General features: G+C 43.5%; 1 long non-coding RNA gene across 1 annotated transcript; it reads right to left on the minus strand.

The window, feature by feature from the left end:
* Positions 1–1,396: 1,396 nt before the first annotated feature.
* On the minus strand, positions 1,397–6,111 carry LOC142750845 (uncharacterized). The gene is made up of 3 exons (XR_012882614.1): positions 6,006–6,111; positions 5,030–5,139; positions 1,397–1,556 (listed from the first exon to the last, which is right to left on the minus strand). It is a non-coding gene; the product is annotated as an uncharacterized LOC142750845 (long non-coding RNA).
* Between the last annotated feature and the right edge of the window lie 3,600 nt (positions 6,112–9,711).

Below are 9,711 nucleotides of genomic sequence, written 5' to 3' on the forward strand. Positions count from 1 at the left end.
GATGTAATTCAGGCGTTTTAGCGCCGAATTACGTCCGAAAATGCGGCTCAAAAGCGTCGGCAAAGATCTGCCCATTCATTAGAATGGGTTTTACGATGTTCTGTGCCGACGGTCATTTTTTTACTCGCCGCAATCAAAAGGTGGCGTGTAAAAAAGACGCCCGCGTCAAAGAAGTGCCTTTCACTTCTTCAGACATAAATGGAGCCGTTTTCCATTGACTCCATGGAAAAACAGCTCCAATTACGTCCGTAATGGACGCAGTGAAAAAGCGCCTCAACATGCCATGACGGCTGAAATGCCGGAGCTGTTTCAAACTCTCTAGCGCCAAAACAGCATTAATGACATCATCCACATATACCCCTCATGATTGGCTGAGCTAGAGGGAGAGATAATCGCAGTGCATTTTGGGAAGGCTTTCTACAAGGCATTATGGAGGTCATGTGATTCTTTCTCTAATCTGTAAAATAATGGCTGGCACTCAACGGCGGCCGCCATTTTGCCGAGATTCATGCGCCGCAAACGCCTGGCCGAATTTAATCAGTGCAGAATTGATTTGCTCATCTCTACTTGTCACTATTGAAGGGGGCACCACTGACCCCCAATTCTACAATTGGTGCCCAAAATAGTGCCAGGGTGCAGCTACCTTCCCTAGTTTATTGATTGGGCAGTCATGTTTAGACCACTATATGGCAGAGTTACTTGGATACTGTATGATTGTATTTTTTGGGCACTATATGGTTCACCATAATGGGGGTCATTAAAAGATGTTACTGTATATGAAGTAGGCAAATTGAAAAGAGGGGGCCCCATCACAAAATCTAGACTGGGTGCCCGTTATTTGCACCTTGTGTTTCTTCCCTTTTCCACCCAGACCCCCTTCGCATGACGCTCGGGTCAATTCCCTACCCCCTTAGTTCCTTTGGAGAGGGCAGTTCTGAACAGGTTCTCGCCACCCAACAGAAAGGTGCCAAGGAATGGGCTGCCTCTATGATACCGACACCCTTGTATACAGGGCATTATTAAACCTAAAGTTGACCCTTCTTGCATAAAATGTCACCAGTGGGGCCGCAATTTTTTACTTGTGAATTGGTACTTCTCGGAAAAACAACAAGACACAACACATACTATTATCCTGGTCAGTTGCAACAAACTCAGCTCTGCTTCATATGACAAACTAAATGTTCCGACATCTGACATATTCAGCCCTGCTAGGTGTGCTATAGGTAGATTGTTGAAACTTGGCAGAACTTTTTGTCTTCATTTCCTTCCCATTTTTTATTTACATTGGGTGTGATAGGGATAAGCCCACGTCTTCAGTGTAGCAGAGGTGTGTAGGTCGGGGTGGTTGAGAGTCACGGAGAGAACAAATACCATTTATTTTCACTTTATTGCCTTTTTTTATATTTATTGACTCTATAAATCAGAATCAAACATTCAGTCATCGCTACCAGTCCTGACTGCCACCCGCTCTGCATGCCATCTGCTCCATAAACCAACGTATGAGAAAGTGTCATTTCCCGCGACTTTCTTGGCTTGATTCTTCCGCCAGCTGTTATCTATTAAATGTTTTTGTGTGCAAAATAGGAAAGACGTCAAAATACCTCATAGTACAAATCAGAATAAGAATGTTTTTTTTTTTTTAGGTTAGTGCTGCTCTGAATACCCTTTATAGAACCCCAATTATGGAAATTTAGCGCAACCTTTGATTACATTGACTGCAATGGTAGACACCAGAACCTGTGATATACTTTTTTCTGGCTCATATAGAAAAAATGCTGACTGGAGACCATCAGCAAGAAGGTTAGTTGCAGGCAGCTCACAGATCCAATTGAGCCAAGCTGTAGGGCAAGGTTTTTCCAATGCTTCTAAGCCAAGTGCCCCCTACTTAAATCCATTACACCAAAGACCCCCCCCCCCATGGCCTTGATACCACACTGTGCTGCACATTAAAAGCACAGCATGATGACAGTGCAAGTACCCCCTAGAGTGTATGTATGTGCCCTCTAGTGTGATGGTATGTGCCCTCTAGTGTGATGGTATGTGCCCCCTAGAGTGATGGTATGTGCCCCCTAGAGTGATGGTATGTACCGCCTAGAGTGATGTGCCCCTAGAGTGATAGTATGTGCCCCCTATAGTGATATGCCCCCTAGAGTTTAGGTATGTGCCCCCTAGAGTGTAGGTATGTGCCCCCTAGAGTGATTGCATGTTCCCCCTAGAGTGATGGTATGTGCCCCCTAGAGTGATGGTGTGTGCCCCCTAGAGTGATGGTATTTGCCCCCTAGAGTGATGGTTTGTGCCCTCTAGAGTGATGGTATGTGCCCCATAGAGTGATGGTATGTGCCCTCTAGAGTGATGGTATGCGCCCCGTAGAGTGATGGTATGTGCCCTATAGAGTGATGGTATGTGCCCCGTAGAGTAATGGTATGTGCCCTCTAGAGTGATGGTATGTGCACCGTAGAGTGATGGTATGTACCCCTTAGAGTGATGGTATGTACCCCCTAGAATAATGGTATGTGCCCTCTAGAGTGATGGTATGTGCCCTCTAAAGTGATGGTATGTACCCCTTAGAGTGATGGTATGTACCCCCTAGAATAATGGTATGTGCCCCTAGAGTGATGGTATGTGCCCCCTAGAGTGATGGTATGTACCCCCTAGAGCGATGGTATGTGCCCCCTAGAGTAATGGTATGTGCCCCCTAGAGTAATGGTATGTGCCTCCTATAGTGATGGTATGTGCCCCCTAGAGTGATGGTATGTGCCCTCTAGAGTGATGGTATGTGACCTCTAGAGTGATGGTATGTGCCCCCTAGAGTGATGGTATGTGCCCTCTAGAGTGATGGTATGTGCCCTCTAGAGTGATGGTATGTGCCCTCTAGAATGATGGTATGTGCCCCCTAGAGTGATGGTATATGCCCTTAGAGTGATGGTATGTGCCCCCTAGAGTGATGGTATGTGCCCCATAGAGTGATGGTATGTGCCCCTTCAGGTACATGAACCACAGGTTGAGAACCTAGGTTGTAGGGCATATTAAAGGGCTTTTCACACTAAATGGGTCCTGTCCTCTCTGCTGACATTTCTATTTTAGTTAATACTTGCATTTGCCATAAGATAATAATTCTGGAATATGTGTTCTTAAAACTTTGCATTGTGATATTCCTCTGTTATTACTCCTGGAAATATATGAAAAATGTGACAAATGTGTATTCTCCTTGTCAAAGGGGTGTGTCCCCACACACATGATTACTGTCCAATCAGTGCAGGGACACACCCTATTAACAAGGGGAATGGTAACACCCAGTTGTCAATTTAGTCATACATTTCCAGGAAGAATAACAGAAGAACAGCACAGTTCAGAGTGCTCCAGCATTGTTATTTTATGGGACATATTTACTGAAACATACATGTCAGAAGAGACGATAGGTCCTCTTTAAGACATTAAGAAAGTTCTTAGCCCCTTCAGTTCTTGTTGGCTATGTTCAGCTTTTTTTCGGCAGTTGTTCATTGACTATAATGGGCCGACTATGCGGCCTCTGAAAAAACCTGAGAGATTCTGCCAGTAGCTGGAGGGGGCTTGGCAATTTTCTAGCATTGCTGCCACTTTGATGTAGCAAATGGCAGGGATCACAATGGTAATCCCACTGATCGGGCATTTGGATGTCATAGAGGTGGTACCCTGCTTGGGACCCTCTTATCTGCCAGAGCCATTAAGTAAGAGCTGCTCCAGCACTGGCGGACCCATCTCCTTGAATAATATTTGTAAGTACATGTATAACAAATTAAACATCCCGATAACAGTTGATCATTGGGTGTTCTAGGAACCAGATCCACTGCGATCAGATGATCACCAGGGTGGCGGTCTCTAGAGATGGGGTTATCTTCATGAGAGGGTTTTCCCCTTCTCACAACTGATGACCTATCCAACGGATCAGTACATGATCTACGGGGGTCCGACACCCAGACCCCGCACAGATCAGCTGGTCCGGTGCCTCCGTACACTGGACGTACATGCCAGAAGCAGTTGGCTCCGGCCACGGAATGGCGGCCGAGCTGTAGTACTGTTAAAGTGAATAGGAGCAGACCTGGAGTTCTGCTCCAATGTACGGAGCCAACTGCTTCCGGCTCCGTACATAACATTATGTGCCATAACAACAGGCCACCGGAGTAGCTTAACGGTGCGGGGTCAGGTTGTCAGACCCCCACCGATGATATACCGATCACAGATCCGATGGAAACGTCATCAGTTGTCAGAAGGTGGAAAACCCACAACCCAACTTTACATTCTTATGCAATCAATAAACCAATTTACTAAATAAAGACAAATACTAACAAATGAGGATCTGTTAACAGCAGCTTCTTGATGGTTTCCAGGTCGCAACAGGCATCATAAATTAATTTAAAATGACGTGAAAATAGTGTGCAGTGATCTATATCTTGCTTTCCATATTATTCATAATCAATACATAACTGTGCTTGCGTTATTTTTCTAGGTGGATATGCTGCTGCATGTAATATAAATATATATATATATATATATATATATATATATATATATATATATATATATATATACACATACACATATTAGCTGACTGTCCCTTTACCCTTCAAACAATATGACGGCCAAGCTGTCAGTCTATGTTTTGCATCTCGCAAATAACAGCATCAGCTCTCACGGGAAATGCTTGGACTCATAGCTGCTTTATCAATATCCAGGAATGCTTCATCTCCACCATCAGATAACATAGACTTTCTACTCTAACCTTCTCTGAGGACAAGTACCGAGCCACGAGATTGACAAGAGGAACAATACCCAGCCACCTATTTTTCACAACGAGCTTGAAATAAAAGGCTAGCATTCATAATATGTAAAAACACAATTCTCAAGGACAAGGAAGTAGACATGGCTCTACCCAGTAACATATTAATCATTAAGACAACTAAACTTCTAAAGTTTAAATTCTTAAAACTTGATCATCCAGAAAGCACAACAATAGGGCATCATGAAAAATAGTCTCAAAGTTCATTCTTACCTACTCAGTAGAGAAACAAAAACAATCGGTTGGAAACTGTCAACAAGCAGGCTGCTGATAGATCTTATTATGGCTCTGTTCCCTTTAATACACTCTGCAACATTGCAGGGCTGCAGGGGGGAATCACAATGTTAATAACTAATCAGACCCACAGCCCATTAACAACATTACACCCTTGTGCACTCAAGGTACTAAATTGAGAAACATTGTTAGAATAACAGATCCCATCAACATCAGTTGGTTGACAGTTTTCAGGTGGCAAAAAGTCTGAAAATAAACTTAGAATAGGTTTACCTGGGCCCCAGTAAAAGTGGTTGTCTCTTGGAGAAAAATGGTGGTTCTGCATATACAGAACATTGCACCCTTGTGCACTCAAGATACTAAATATAGAAACCTGATTAGAATAATAGATCCCATCAACATTAGTTGATTGACAGTTTTCAGGTGGCAAAAGATCTGATACTAAACTGATGAATACATTTATCTGGGTCCCAGTAATAGTGGTTGTCTCTTGGAGAAAAATGGGAATCTGCATATACAGAACATTACACCCTTGTGCACCCAATATACTAAATAGAGAAAGCTAATTAGAATAATAGATCAACATCAGTTGATTGAGAGTTTTCAGGTGGCAAAATATCCGAAACTAAACTGAAGAATACATTTACCTGAGCCCCACTAAAAGTTGTTTTCTCTTGGAGGAAAATGGTGGATCTGCATAAACATTACACCCTTGTGCATTTAAGGTACTATATGGAGAAACATAAATAAAATCACAGATCCCATCAACGTCAGTTGGCTTCCAGTAATAGTGGTTGCCTCTAGGAGAATAATGGGGTCTGCATACAGAACATAATATATATATATATATATATATATATATAGATATATAGATATAGCAGATCAAATCTAATAGAGGACCTAATAACAGACGTCCTGTTTACTAGAAAATAGTAAGACACAAGGCACAACATACCTCCTTATGTGACGTATATTAGGCAATTTTCTTTGTATTTATTTATATACATATGAAAATGATCTGTAATCTTGGAGCACTCCATCGAGAACGGCAAAAACAAATCTATTTCTCACTGTATGAAATTTGAACTTTGTCACTGGGCTCCACATGACATAGTCTAACCCTGGGACACAACCAGCGGGCTCTGCTGTGTTATACAAGCTTTGGCATTCCGACACAACTAATTGGGTGAAAGCCTCTTGTAATAACAGGGAAATAAATAATCCATTATATTCCTTAATGCCAGGCTCCTGTGGAAAACCATAAGAAAGTTCAACATTCACATTTCTCTGGAAATGTTATAGTAATGTAGATGTGGCACTTGGTTACATCAGATGGTGCACATTGGTATCTGGGAATAAGCCCAAACGCCCTTTTGGAGGGGGCGGCCCATTGCAGTGAATATTTAAAGCACACTGGACTGCTTGGTCAGAGTACTGTCTCTTTAAGCAGAATAATACTGTAGCAAGACCTTCCGTCACTTAGGGGCATAGATTCAGTTTGCTGCCCTACCCCTGTATTAAAATTTGTTGGTAACATGCCTGGAATCCAGCACCTGGGGCAATTGCCCCTCGTGTCCCTAACAGGGCTACGCCCCTGCTTTAAGGAGGACAGATAGCCAATGGCTCAAATAAAATGGTGTGATTGAGTGGTGGGGTCCCTAAAGGGGATGGGGCTATTCTAACTGTCAATGATAGATAGATAGATAGATAGATAGATAGATAGATAGATAGATAGATAGATAGATAGATAGATATTATGGTTGACATCAAAACACACCACCTGAACTCCTGTTGAATGGTGGGAGACTACTCTGAAGATGCAATGTTGTCAACCATTGCAGCGCTGTCACGACCTGTGGGTATGTGGACCAACTAGGCCGCTCCGCTGTAGCGGAGTTTCAGCTGGACAAATCACAGTCTATACAAAGTGTATGCAAAGTACTTAGCACATGGCTACCCGTAAGAGTCCAGACAGTAGCAGAGGCTTTGGCACAGATGGGGTTTGACGTGGCAGGTGGCGCTAGACATGGCAGATGATACCAGGAGTGGCAGATGACACCAGACGTGGTGTATGACAGCAGGCATGGCAGATGGCACAACACATCTCCAACACTAGATAAGGCTCTGGAACAAACACAGCACGGGATACAGGATATGGGATATGGGAACACTGGGAGCAGGATACAACTAAGGGACCATTTGCAATGCGAACATGGGTAAACAACAACTACGCTCAGATAAAGGAGAGGAAGGGCGGAGCCTTTTATAGTCCAGGATCATCTTGGGATAGGTTAGGGAAACTTTAGTAAGTGCGCGCGCTGGCCCTTTAAGACCAGGGACAAGCGCACGCGCACCTAAATACACGGTCCAGGAGGGGAAGGTTGTGCGAGCTATCGTCTCCATGGAGGGAGATGTTTGAAAGTCACCAGGAGACTGTGGTTGCGGCCGTCGACGATGGGGAGCCATGGCCACAGTCGTTACAAGCGCCTCTTGCTAGGCAAAGGCCTGGGCTTAGTCTGGTGCTGTCTAGCAAGCTAATCGAATGAAAAAAATCGGGTTCGTAGGATTTGCAATTCTATATATATGATGGGACAATCATTTTAATTGGACCTAAAGTTTGAGCTTCGCAGTTGAACGTCTTGACTTCTGAAGAAACCAAAATTAAAAGGTCTATTTGAAATCTGCACATATCTTCACGTTGGCACCATGGGTTTGAATCTGACCAGGGTTACACCTTTATGGTGTAACATGTTCTCCTTATGCTCCAGTGGGTTTCTGGCAGTTTTCTTGTTTCTCCATAGACTCCAAAAACATGTTTGGGCTAATTGACCTCCTATGTAGGTGTCCCTAAAGAGTGTTTATCTGAGATAAGGTCCTCAAATCATGATTTTTACTGGGACCGATGGTACAGAATAACTCAATGCTCTTGAGTTATCTTTACCCATCTGTCTCAGTACCCAGTGGCACTCATAATCTGATTTAGCTTTAAGGTGCCCACATACATTAGGCAAAACTCATCCGAAACCGCCAATTTCAGTGGTATCGGTCAACGATCTAATGTTTATGGGGCCACCCGACTCTCCCCTATGCCAGATGTCGGGGAAGAATGATAGGGATCTTGGATTTTAACATGCCCAATCTTTTATTCCTACTGGAGATAAGGTAAGCTTATTCCACTCTCCCCAAAGAAATGAACATGTGCACTCGGCCGATATTTAATGTGTATGACCACCTTAAGAATGTTTTTGGAGTATATGAAGAAATGAGAGCACCTACAGAAACCTTGTGAAGCAAAGGGGGAACAAATTGTCAAATTCATACCTATGGTCCCAACGTGAACATATGTGCGGATTCTAAATGGAACTCTTCATTTCGACCTCTTTGGGAGTCCTATAAGGGGGTTGTATGTTTCTTGTTCTTATGATGAAGAATTTTTCTGGCCTCGGTATTAGGAGTGGAACCGTCAGCGTCGAAATCCCATTGTTTAATAAAATATATATGTGTGTGTCTGGGAAACCAGCTGGATAAATAGGCCGCTAGAGATCATAGGATGTTTCTGCCGCTTTCTCCTCTACTTTTTGTCATCTCTGGTTTCCTATGGAAAAAGGATTCTGTTTACCCAACATTTTAGATGTTACTCTGTTTCCTGACTTCTCGAAATACCGTCCTTCTTTTCAGTTGTAAATTGGACTGTCAGACAAAGCAAGTGACTGGGTCAGAGAATTTAAAATAATTTATGCGGGTTTCCAAGATTTGGATAGGCCAGCGATGTGTGATCGCTACTGATCGACAGAAAAAAAGGGACCCCCTCTACTACAGTACACGTCACAAAGCAACATCCGTGTCTGATACTGCAACTCAGCCCTATTCAATGAAAGAGGAGCTGCAATACCAGACAGAGCCGCATGGAGCAGTGTCGCTGTGTCGATACTGCAGTGGCGATGAACTTTTGCTCTGCTGATCGGTGGAGGTTTTGAGGATCGGATCAGACAGATCACAGACTTCCTCTGGTGTTAAACTCTTTCTCATCTCCAAAAGTTGGGAGATATTTTGTTTGTTCACACTATCCTAGTAGTTCCTTGATAGTTGATGGGTAGGATCGTCAGTTGGCCTTGTTTCTGCGTAAAGGGCCACCCAAAAGGGGTTGTGGAGAGGAGTCGAAGTCTGTTCGAAACCCTTGCAAAGTGATCGAGCTGAGTGCTCATGAAGAGCTTTGCCCGATCATAGAGACAACTGTGCATCTATTAATTCCTTAAAGGGAACCTGTCACCAGAATTTTAGCTATAAAGCCAGCAATACCTGGTGAAAGTGGGTGAAAAATCATTGTCATCTAAGCTATAAATATGTTCTAAGTAAGTAAGTAAACTCTGATCCCAGTCATTAGAGTGGGATCCCGGCTACGTAATACAGCCGGCACCGCAAATGATGACGCGGACACCTTCACTTCCCCGTAATAGGGGGGTGGTTTGCGGGAATGACCCAGCAGGATAACACTGGTCCCTGGAGAGGCGAATAACCCACTAAAGACCAGGTAGAATTAAACCATTCACTACCCTAGACCACCAGTGATGTTAGCATTAACCCTTTCACTACACTACACCATCAGGGATGCTAGCATTAATCCCATTTACTACCATAAACCATGATGGATGCTGACATTA

This window comes from Rhinoderma darwinii, chromosome 3, assembly GCF_050947455.1.
Source record: "Rhinoderma darwinii isolate aRhiDar2 chromosome 3, aRhiDar2.hap1, whole genome shotgun sequence".
NCBI lineage: Eukaryota > Metazoa > Chordata > Amphibia > Anura > Rhinodermatidae > Rhinoderma > Rhinoderma darwinii.